This window comes from Manacus candei, unplaced genomic scaffold (assembly GCF_025592945.1).
Source record: "Manacus candei isolate 608988 ecotype Guabito, Panama unplaced genomic scaffold, ASM2559294v1 h1tg000019l, whole genome shotgun sequence".
NCBI classification, from domain to species: Eukaryota; Metazoa; Chordata; class Aves; order Passeriformes; family Pipridae; genus Manacus; species Manacus candei.
The window spans coordinates 3,726,302-3,736,231 of record NW_026138067.1 but is presented as its reverse complement, the minus strand read 5'-3'; the positions used below and the strand labels follow the sequence as shown (position 1 = coordinate 3,736,231).

At 43.7% G+C, this 9,930-nt stretch overlaps 1 long non-coding RNA gene across 1 annotated transcript; it reads left to right on the top strand.

The window, feature by feature from the left end:
• Nucleotides 1–2,145: 2,145 nt before the first annotated feature.
• Nucleotides 2,146–6,752, top strand: LOC127470107 (uncharacterized). Its single transcript, XR_007904170.1, has 3 exons — nt 2,146–2,245; nt 4,662–4,761; nt 6,715–6,752. It is a non-coding gene; the product is annotated as an uncharacterized LOC127470107 (long non-coding RNA).
• The last annotated feature ends 3,178 nt before the right edge of the window (nt 6,753–9,930 follow it).

The window sequence follows — 9,930 nt, the reverse complement described above, 5'->3', positions numbered from 1 at the left end:
TCCTTTCCAATTTTTTTTGTCCCAGTGGTTATTTGTTCTCACTGATAAGAATCTGTGCTTTATTTCCAGTGTGAATTAATTTGGCTTCATCTCCTAACCACAGTTCTCATTACACTTTTCCCTATGAAAATGAACTACCCTTTCAAAGTGGGTATTTTCTTTCATTAACATCCTTGTAAATTGGTTCTTTCTCTTCTTCTTTTAAATCAGGCTGATCTCTTTAAGTCTTCCAATATAAGGAATTTTCTCTGGCCCTTCAATATTTTCATGTCTCTTTGCATCTTCTTCAGTTTTCCAGAAGCCTTCTAAAAAACTTGAGAAAGAGTATGGTGATGATACACAGTATTGTGGTTTTGGTACCCATACTCAGTGGCTGACTTCAGTTAGTTTTGTTCACCGTCAATTATGGTATTTGTTTACTGGGACCTATTCTGGGTCACCCACTCCAGACTAGGATACCTTCTCTCTGCAAAGGTTTGGTCTCCATTCCTTATTCAGAAGTGTACGACATACAATTTACCTGTATTAAAGGGTATTTAGATAGAATGAGCACAGAATCTGTCTTGCATAACTGTCCAGCCCACACAATTATTTACTTTTCGGTTACCAAGTATCTTATTAGCAATGATTTTATGCTTCCAGATCACCAGTGGAGATATCAAAAAGTGCCAGGCTCAGCACTTGGCCTGACAGAGCCTTAATAAAGCCATCCTGATTCGATAATGGCTGTCACTATGATATGTTGGTTTCTCATCAGCTTAGTGTTCACTTTGTTGATATTTTCTAGCACTACCATGAGAGCATTGCGTAACACTAGATCTAATAACTTGCCAAAGTTGAAGGGTATTATTTATAATGATTGCCTTTACTGACAGAAGATACGATGAAAAATACAGTGGAGTTGTTGGAAAAGAACTGCTCTTTACCCACATGTAGTTGTGAACTTGCTGAATAAACCTTGATCTGATCCAGAAATTTAAAATTTAACATCCCCTCTCTCTGTAGGGAGAGTAACTGTTCAGTGTGTGTCTTGGGAGTGTGGTCCCAGCCATGAGCTCATGGCCAGCAGCAGCTCCCAGAACCTGCTGAGAGCTCAGCTTCCCCCTCCATGGCCCATCCCAGAGTAGCTGCATCCCCCATCATGCTCCTGCTTGCTTGTCTCATTCCACTTCAGCAGGCTGCAGAGACGGTGCCACTGGGGAGGAGGCTTTTTATTTACGTTCATTTCAGTTTAAGAAGAAGACACAAAACAGGGGGTTTGGCCAGATTTGTGTTGTCCCCTGGAGTGCCTGCTTAGGCCCAGCATGGTACATTCTCATCTGCAGTTGCCTTTTGTGAAAGTCAATATGAGTCTCCCCTGTGAAGTGCCCTCTACTTCCCGAAGAGACAGGGGGACTTAGGCAGGTTATGGTAGCCCTCCACATGACCTTCTCTATTCCTCTACAATCACAGAATCACTGAATGGATGGGGTTGAAAGAGAACACCTGGAGAACACCTAGTCCAACCTCCCTTCTAAAGCAGATTCACCTGAAGCAGGCTGCACAGGGTTGCCTCCAGATGGGTTTTGAATATCTTCAGAGAAGGCAACTCCACAATCTCTCTGGGCAGCCTGTTCCCCGAGCTCTCTATCACCCTTACAGTAATGAAATTTTGCCTCATATTTAGATGGAACATCCTGTGTTTCAGGTTGTGCCCATTGCCCCTTATCCTGTTGCTGGCCACTAAAAAAGAGTCTGTTCTCATTCTCTTAATACCCACCTTTAAAATATTTGTATGCATTGATAAGACCCTGTGGTGAGTTGACCTTGGCTGGATGCCAGGTGCCCACTCAGCCACTCTATCACTCCCCTTCCCAGCCAGACAGGGGAGACAGTAAGGTGGAAAAACAACTTGTGGGTTGGAATAAGGCAGTTTAGTTAAAGTGAAAGCAAAGCAGAAGCTTGTACATGCAAAAGCAAAGTGAAAGATAGCAGGGTTTATTCCCTACTTCCCATGAGCAGAGATGGTCGACCACTCCCGAGCAGCAGGGCTTCGGCACACCTAATGGATCCTCAGCAGGCAGCCACTGGAGACAATGAATGGAGCCTTCCTGCTCCTTGCCTTAGCTTTTACATCTGAGCTGACGTCATAGGGTATGGAATATCCCCTTCGTCAGTTTGGGTCAGGTGGCCTACCTGGGTCCCCTCCCAGGATCTTGCCCTCGACTGAGGAAGGAATGTTACAGTGCTCACGCTGTGCTCAGAGGTAACCAAAACACTGGTGTGTTATTGACACCCTTCTAACTGCACAGCACTGTGAGGGCTGCTCTGGGGAAATGAACTCGAGCTCAGCCAGACACAATACAGATCCCTTCCCAGTCATCTCTACTCCAGACTAACCAGGCCTAGCTCCCTCAGCCTCTCCTCACAAAAGAGATGCTCCAGTCCTCTCATCATCTTCACAGCCCTTCACTGGACCTGCTCCAGTAGTTCCTTGTTTTTCTTGAACCGAAGAGTTCAGAACTGAACACAGTACTCCAGATGTGGCCTCACCAGGGCAGACAAGCAGGATCACCTCCCTTGACCTACTGGCCACACTCTTCCTATCACCCCAGGGTGGCCACCAGGGCACACTGCTGGTTCATGGACATCTTGCTGTCCACAAGGACCCCCAGGTTCTTCTCCGCAGAGCTGCTTCCCGGCAGGTCAGCCCCCAGCCTGTACTGGTGCACGGGGTTATTCTTTCACATCTACTATCTTTTCCCAGGTGCAAGACCCTGCACTTGCCTTTGTTGAACTTCAAAATGTTCTGCTCTGCCCATCTCTCCAGCTGTCCAGGTCTTGCTGAACAGCAGCACAACACTCTGGGGTATCAGCCACTCCTCCCAGTTTTGTAACACCAGCAAACTTGCTGAGGGTACACTCTGTTCCTTCATCCAGGTCACTGGTGAATCAGTTGAACAGACTGGACCCAGTACTGACCCCAGGGAACATCACGAGCTACAGGCCTCCAACCAGACTCTGTGAGCTGATTGCAACCCTCTGAGCTCTGCCGTTCATCCACCTCTCTTCCTGCTCATCTAACCCACACTTCCTGAGCCTGCCTAAGAGGATGTTATGAGAGACAGTACCAAAAGCCTTGCTGAAGTCAGGGTAGACAACATCCACTGCTCTCCCCTCATCTTCTCAGCCAGCCATGCCATCATTAGGTGGCTATCAGCTACATAAGCCACTTTTAGGTTAACTTCAGAGTGCTGGAGCAGTTCTGATAGCACCAGTGGGGCTGGAATTTGCTGTGTAGCACTTGGCTGGCAAGTGCAACAAACTTTTGAGTGGCTAAAAAATATTTGGATGTGGGTTACGAACCATGTGAGGATTCTTTTCTTCTCTTTGAAACTTCTCACCAATATTTGATGGTTTCTCTACTCTTTTCCTTTGTAACTGAAGAAGCTTTTTGCTAGTCTGTGGGTTTCTGAAGAAGTGTCACCCTTTATTGCTCATGTGCAACAATGATATTAAAAATAAACCAGCCAGTTGTCATAGATCAGAAACATGTATATGAATTAGAAACAGACAGTAAGCAATAACTGGGAAAATCCAAATCATCAAAAGCTTGTAGTCTAGTTCAGTTAGGTCACAGGTGAAGCTTTTTGAAAAGGGGATCAATAAATGAGTTGTATGAACTGTGAGTATATCTCTAGTGAAGCAAATTTTAACTTGATTTAATCTTTTTCCTCTAGAATCTACAGCTGGAGTGAGCCCTGCCACACTGAGTTACTGTGGGAAAGGCAGGAGAGGAAATTGAGTAGAAATGAGCAATAAACAGAAATGAAACTAACTTGATTATTCTAAGTCCTGGGCCTGAACATAAAATGGACGCCATTAAAATATGGAAATTTTACACCACAATAATTTCTCTTTCTCTTAGAAAAGTCTGGGGAATTCAAAGAATTCCCCCCTCACAGAAAGTTCAAAAGTAATGTTGCTGACAGCGAATATTCAGCATTGAATTCTGTCTTCTGTATAGGATGTGATACCATCACATATCATCTCTTCTGAGAACTCAGTTCTGTGCAGAAGAACTCTGGTGCTGACAGCTTTTCTTCAACTGGGAATGGGATGTGAGGATGGTAGAAGAGGCTTGGTGGGGTTATGACAGGATTTTACCTGATGTTAATGGGTCTTAGTGGCTTATCTGCTCAAATAAGTTGTGCACCCATGAAGAAAAGGCTTGTTTTCCTCACCCATATGAGAGCCAAGGGAATTTATATAATAATATAATAAACCCTTGGAATACAGGGCAGCTGGTGAGCAGGCTGTGATTCTGTGAATAAACTACATATTGGTCCATATTCTGGATTAGTAGCAAAGTTACTCTCTGTCATGGAAAAACTCAACAAATGAGACAATGCTACCAACATTGATTTTAATATAAATCTCACCAAATATCAATTTTTTTTCTTAGACCTGCAAAGAAAAGTATTTGAATGAGAACCTTATGCTTTATTTTAAAAAGCAAGGACAGTAGAGGAAGGACTCAGAATGTGAAGCACATACATCCTAATGTCTCAGAAGACAGAGAAATAAAACAACAGTGAAGGCCTTGATTGATCTGTTAAAAATCTCCTACTTAAACTAATTTCACGATTTCTGGTTTTTTTGGTGTATCTTCTGAGTGACAGCTTTGGGCAATTCAGATGCTGTGGCAAGAATCCAAATGGCAAGCAACACGGGAGCCTGAGTTAGTGAACTACATCGTCATGGGCATTCCTACCAGCCCAGGTAAGAGAGCTGTCTGACTGTGCCTGCACACTGTTTTTGAGCAAGCATCTGTGTTTATGGACACTCAGGGAGCAGCTCCATGCCAGCTGGGTGCAGGCCAGAGTGCAGCTGCTTCAGCTGTGGCCCTGGCTGGAGCCAAACCCAGCTCCTCTTTGTGCTGGCCCTGGTGCATGAGTGGTGTGCAGGGGGCTCACGTAAGACCTTGGGGCTTGAAAAGAGTGGGAAAAGTTTGAAGTTACACAGTCTCTTGCAAGAGACTCCTTGCCAGCCGGCCTCACTCTGTGAGCTGCTCCTGAAAGACAGGCTTGGGCAGAGGCCAGCAGCTCCCTGCACCAGCAGTGGGCTATGAGTTGTAGGTCTGGCCTGAGGGAAACAAGAGTCGCTTGATACACAACTAGTGGCTATAGTCAGTCTCCCTGTGACACCTGGTGGTGGTCCTGCCTGCCTCACAAGGATGTTGTTATACCTCTAGTGCCCACCTCCATGGCCCTGGGGCTGCACAGTGCTGCGGGGGCCAGAGAGGACACTTGCCAGTGACAGGGGGGAAATGGGGTTGCTGAGTGAGTGTTCTCCCTTTTCCACTCAGGAGACACAGAGACACCAGCTGTGGGATGCCTCTTCAGGCATGAAATGTGGTGAGGATAAGGGATGGCTACAAACAGGCCATAGCCAGTTTGGGTAAGGAAATTAACTCACAGCTAGTAATAATATCAAAAGGGCAGTAGAAAAATTACAGCTGTGAGCCTGGAATACAAAACAAACACAAAATAAACCATAAGAGTCCCCAGAGAGAACTGCAGAGGTGCCTCCACCCTTTTAGGTTGTCAGCAAATATCTCAATGGCAAAGTGAGTGGAAGGCATTGAAATGCACCCAAAATTCTGCATGCCTCCAGACCCATAATGTATGCACCTCATAACTCCAGAAATGTGGGCACCAGCTCAATGGGCAGACAACATTTTTAACCTCTTTCTATGTCTTTTGTTTTTTCAATAGGAGAAAAGACACAATTGGACTAATGTATTACTAGGGTTCATTAATATGTCTCCTCAAATGGCAAGATGAATGACAAACTCATTCTCGGTCATTTTCCAAGTCAAGGAATAGATTTAAAATTTTCTTTTCACAAACAAAATTAATGGGGCCAAAATTTTTCTGTTGTTGCTGGCAAGTCTCTTCCAATGAAAATAGGCATCCTTCACATATCGAAATCCCACACAGAGCCAGAGCCTGTAAGCAGTGCCTTGCATTTCTAAGCCCTTTTGAGCATGGGCTGTGATCATGAAATCTGTAACATAAGAACTGTGTTCTGAATCACAGCACAGGGAATAATTGGCGGAGACTAACTTGCCTAGTGAACACTACTGGCCTTCCAAGTAGACTTGCCCCAGCATTCCTAAATGAGTTCAATGTGAGCTGCTCATGCACAGAGATCTGCATCATTCTGCCTTTGCTAACTCGGTTGGAAGCAATTAATGATGTTAGCATTTGATGCTCAAAATTCAGGCTGCAGAGGTCTCAGGAGTTTCTTTCCTCCCTCAGAATAAATGGTTTGTGTTGCTTTGGAACCCAGTTACAGGAAGCATTCAAGCATGTGCTGATCGATGGACAGGGCTGAAAGCAGGCTCCCAGGACAGAAGTGTGCAAAATTCGTTGGTTTTCCCTTGTAGCATTTGCAGATGCGTCCCGTTGTGGTCCACAAGCCTGCAAATACACTCACTGGCCAAATTCAGTCTCCAGGCAACTTCCTTACCAAATTTACCAAAGATTCATGTTCCAAAAATCTCATATATCAGTTCTGAAAAAAGGATGTTTATAGTCCTCATTACTGTGGAATAATGTGAAAAATGTATAAAACATGTTAGTGCTGTCCTTAAGTCTTTGTTTTTGACAAGTGGAGCTCATTCAATACTCTAAAATGCTCAGAAGGTCACGGTTAATTCTTGTCTCCCAGCTCAAACAAGTTTTGAATAAAAATCTGCGTGTCTTGGACTACATCTCCACTGTCTTTTAATGGCAGTCTCAGGACCCCCACTGAGAAGGGCTGTGCCAGCCACCCTTGCTCCTACTCTCTTTGACATGATCAGTGGTACAACACACACATATGCTCCAGGGGATGTTGGAATACATGTCCAAACACAGCCGCATGATGACTTGCCAACAGAAGCGACCGGCCAGTGGTCACTACAGCAGCCAAGTAATCCGGAGATGTGTGGGCTGCTCAGTCCATCACCCTCTAGAGCCATGTAGACATAGATGCCAAAATCATGGGGAAGACAGATGAGTATTTGAGCACATATTCTACTGAGAATGGAGGAAAGCACTTAAGAAAAGCAGCAGTCAGGCAAAGCACTTAGCATACACTTAACTTTAAGCCTGTAAGCAATTAATTTTTGAGTATTCATAACTATAAGGAATCAAAAGAAGAAAAGCTGTCCTCTGTTACATTGGTGAACAGATTCATATGCAGTATAGTCTTCCTAGGATGGCCATATATTTTCCTTCCTTATTGTGTAAAGTGAGACCTTCCAAAGCTTTAAAAATGTCCTGTTAATAATTATTCAATTGATTAGTAGTTGCTGAGAAGGAAAGTAAAATGATGATTGGATCTCCATTCCTATTCAAAACACTCCAGGTAAACAGCCGGTCTCCTTCCCCAGGGCTCTTATCAATGCTGCCTTGTAATACTGCATACTAGAATCTGTGAATATAAAATACTGAGACTCCAGTGCTGTGCAGTGTACAATCCATCCTTGTATCTCTATGCTGTATGAGTCACAGTGCATTTAGAGATCTCCTTCCATCTAAGTGTGATCTATTTACAAGCATGCGTAGGTTTTCAGAGTTTCACAATAGCTGGCAGAAGTACATGATTTATCTAGAAGTGAGCCATGTGAGTGTCGCTTTTTTTTTTAAATAGAGTGTCTGACTCTAAATTCAAAATAAAATTTTAATCTTGCTGTATCTGCGGTGCTCTGTTTTCAAGAAACTTTCTTCCGACAGGCTTTTGACATTCAACAATGAGTATTTTAATGCAGAATGAATTTGATCCTTGTGTGTCTTGTAGAATCCAGTATCTCCATGTACTGTGCATATTTCAGAAGTCAAGGATATAAAGGCAAATAAAAGCCACTGGATTGTGCCTAACACAAAGCTGGTACAGAATATAACTTTTACAAGCCTTACAAGATTAATTTAGACTCAGAAATCTTTATTATCCTCATTCCTTTGTTGAAAGTAATAACTGAAACCACTAACTATCATCAGAAGAACCACCCAAACAGCGAGTTGGTCCCTGACAGATCTTTTATATTAGACAACTGGGGCTAAATTCCATTTGTGTTTCTGTGCTTGATGTTCCTATTGCCTAGCTCCAGGCAGCTGCCTGCTTACTGCCTTATTTAGGTCCTATGAATCACTCTCTGAGGCTCCCCCACTGCCATAAGGAGGTAGGTGAAATTTAGCTTTTTCTACACCTACTCAAAAGACAAGGCTGGTTTCAGTGCAGCTGTGCATGAGTGTGGGGCTAGGCTCACACAGCTGCTGGCTCTCTCTTCACTGACCTGGTTGTACATACCCTTTCTTGCAGGTTCTCCATCTGTGTGTCAGAGCAGTGATGTTCTCTTAGATAACAGCAGCAGGCAAAGGCCTCTTTTGTCGCCTTTTCATCCTGAATTGTATCAGATTGTGTAAAACAATGAGCTAAATGAGGAATATGGAAATTCCAGGGGCATATGGAAATAAAAGGGATGTGTGTTGCTTTGTGAAACATTCTGAGATGTATTGTTGAAGTATGCTACATACAAGTTAGGTGTTATTATCATTATTAATGACTGATATCCTATAGATTGAGTTAGCATTAAATCACAGAATATTCTGAGTTGGAAGGGACCCACAAGGATCATAGTGTCCAACTCTTAAGTGAACGGCTCATATAGGTATCGAACCCACAACCTTGGTGTTATTAGCACCATGCTCTAACCAACCGAGCTAATCTCAAGAATAACGAAAAAAAGAACTGGAACGGAGTGTCCCCAGTCGTCTTTATGGGCAGTAGTGGACAAGCTGTATGATATGACTCAGATATAGTCACTGATTATTCACACCAGATACCTGGACACAGTGGGTTCTGCCGAGACCCCATTTCTGGATGGATTTCTGGAGTGTAGAAGGGTACAGGAATCATTTGTAGGCAGCTCTTGCCCAGGTACAGAACGAGGACACAGCTTGGTTGTGTCCCTGGTCCAACATACTCAAAGGCATTCCCAAGTCTGGGAGTTCACACACAACCCGTGTAATTTTTTTTTTGTTTTTACCAGAAGAAACAATTTCTACCCCGAGGTACGTGTTCACACCTCACCCTTTGGAGTTTGCTTCTGTGTATCTTTTAGCAGAATTTAAACGTAGCCCAGATCTCTTAAATGAGAAACCATGAAGAATCCCTCTCATGAGGCAGAAATGCCAAAATCCCACGAAACAGCTCTGAGAAAGTCTCCTGCAGCCAACTATGCAGATAGTCTCTCTGTGGTTTCAGGCAAGGAAGAGCTGTGCAGTTCTCACCCTGTTGAAGTAAATAGCAAATGCCTCAATGACTAAGTGCAGCCAAGATTTCACCCAGGAATTTAAGTGCTGCAGTGCTACATAGCTTCCATTCCTGACAACTGGGAAACACGGACAACGGCTTGTTTGGCACATTTAAAAATATACTGTTGAAAGGGAATATAAAAGTCTCGCTAAGATCCTTCAGTCATGTTCCTTATTTGTGCTATAAAACTGGACATAGAAAAGCAGGAGGATTTGTTTCTAAAGGTTAATGCTCTTTCTTTCATACTCGACAATAACACTATGCTGCACTGCTTGGAGGAATCGGTCTGGGGAGTACCTCAGTCATATTTTACCAGAAATAGGAAGGCTGATTTCACTGCTGCTGTTGGAATTGCTCTCTCCCTGCACATTGTTGAATCATTGTGTTGATGAGGGCATATTTTTGGGGATTTTGTCTCTTGTACAGAAATGCCTTTTGCTTTTTGGGAAGGATCACCTGTGCCACATGACAAGTATTTACAGCTGGGGGGAAAGTCACCCTGGACCTCCATTCAGGTTCCCTTTGCAAACTCCATTTCTAGCTCATCCACTTGTGCACTTCATCAGGAACACAAAACTGTTCAAT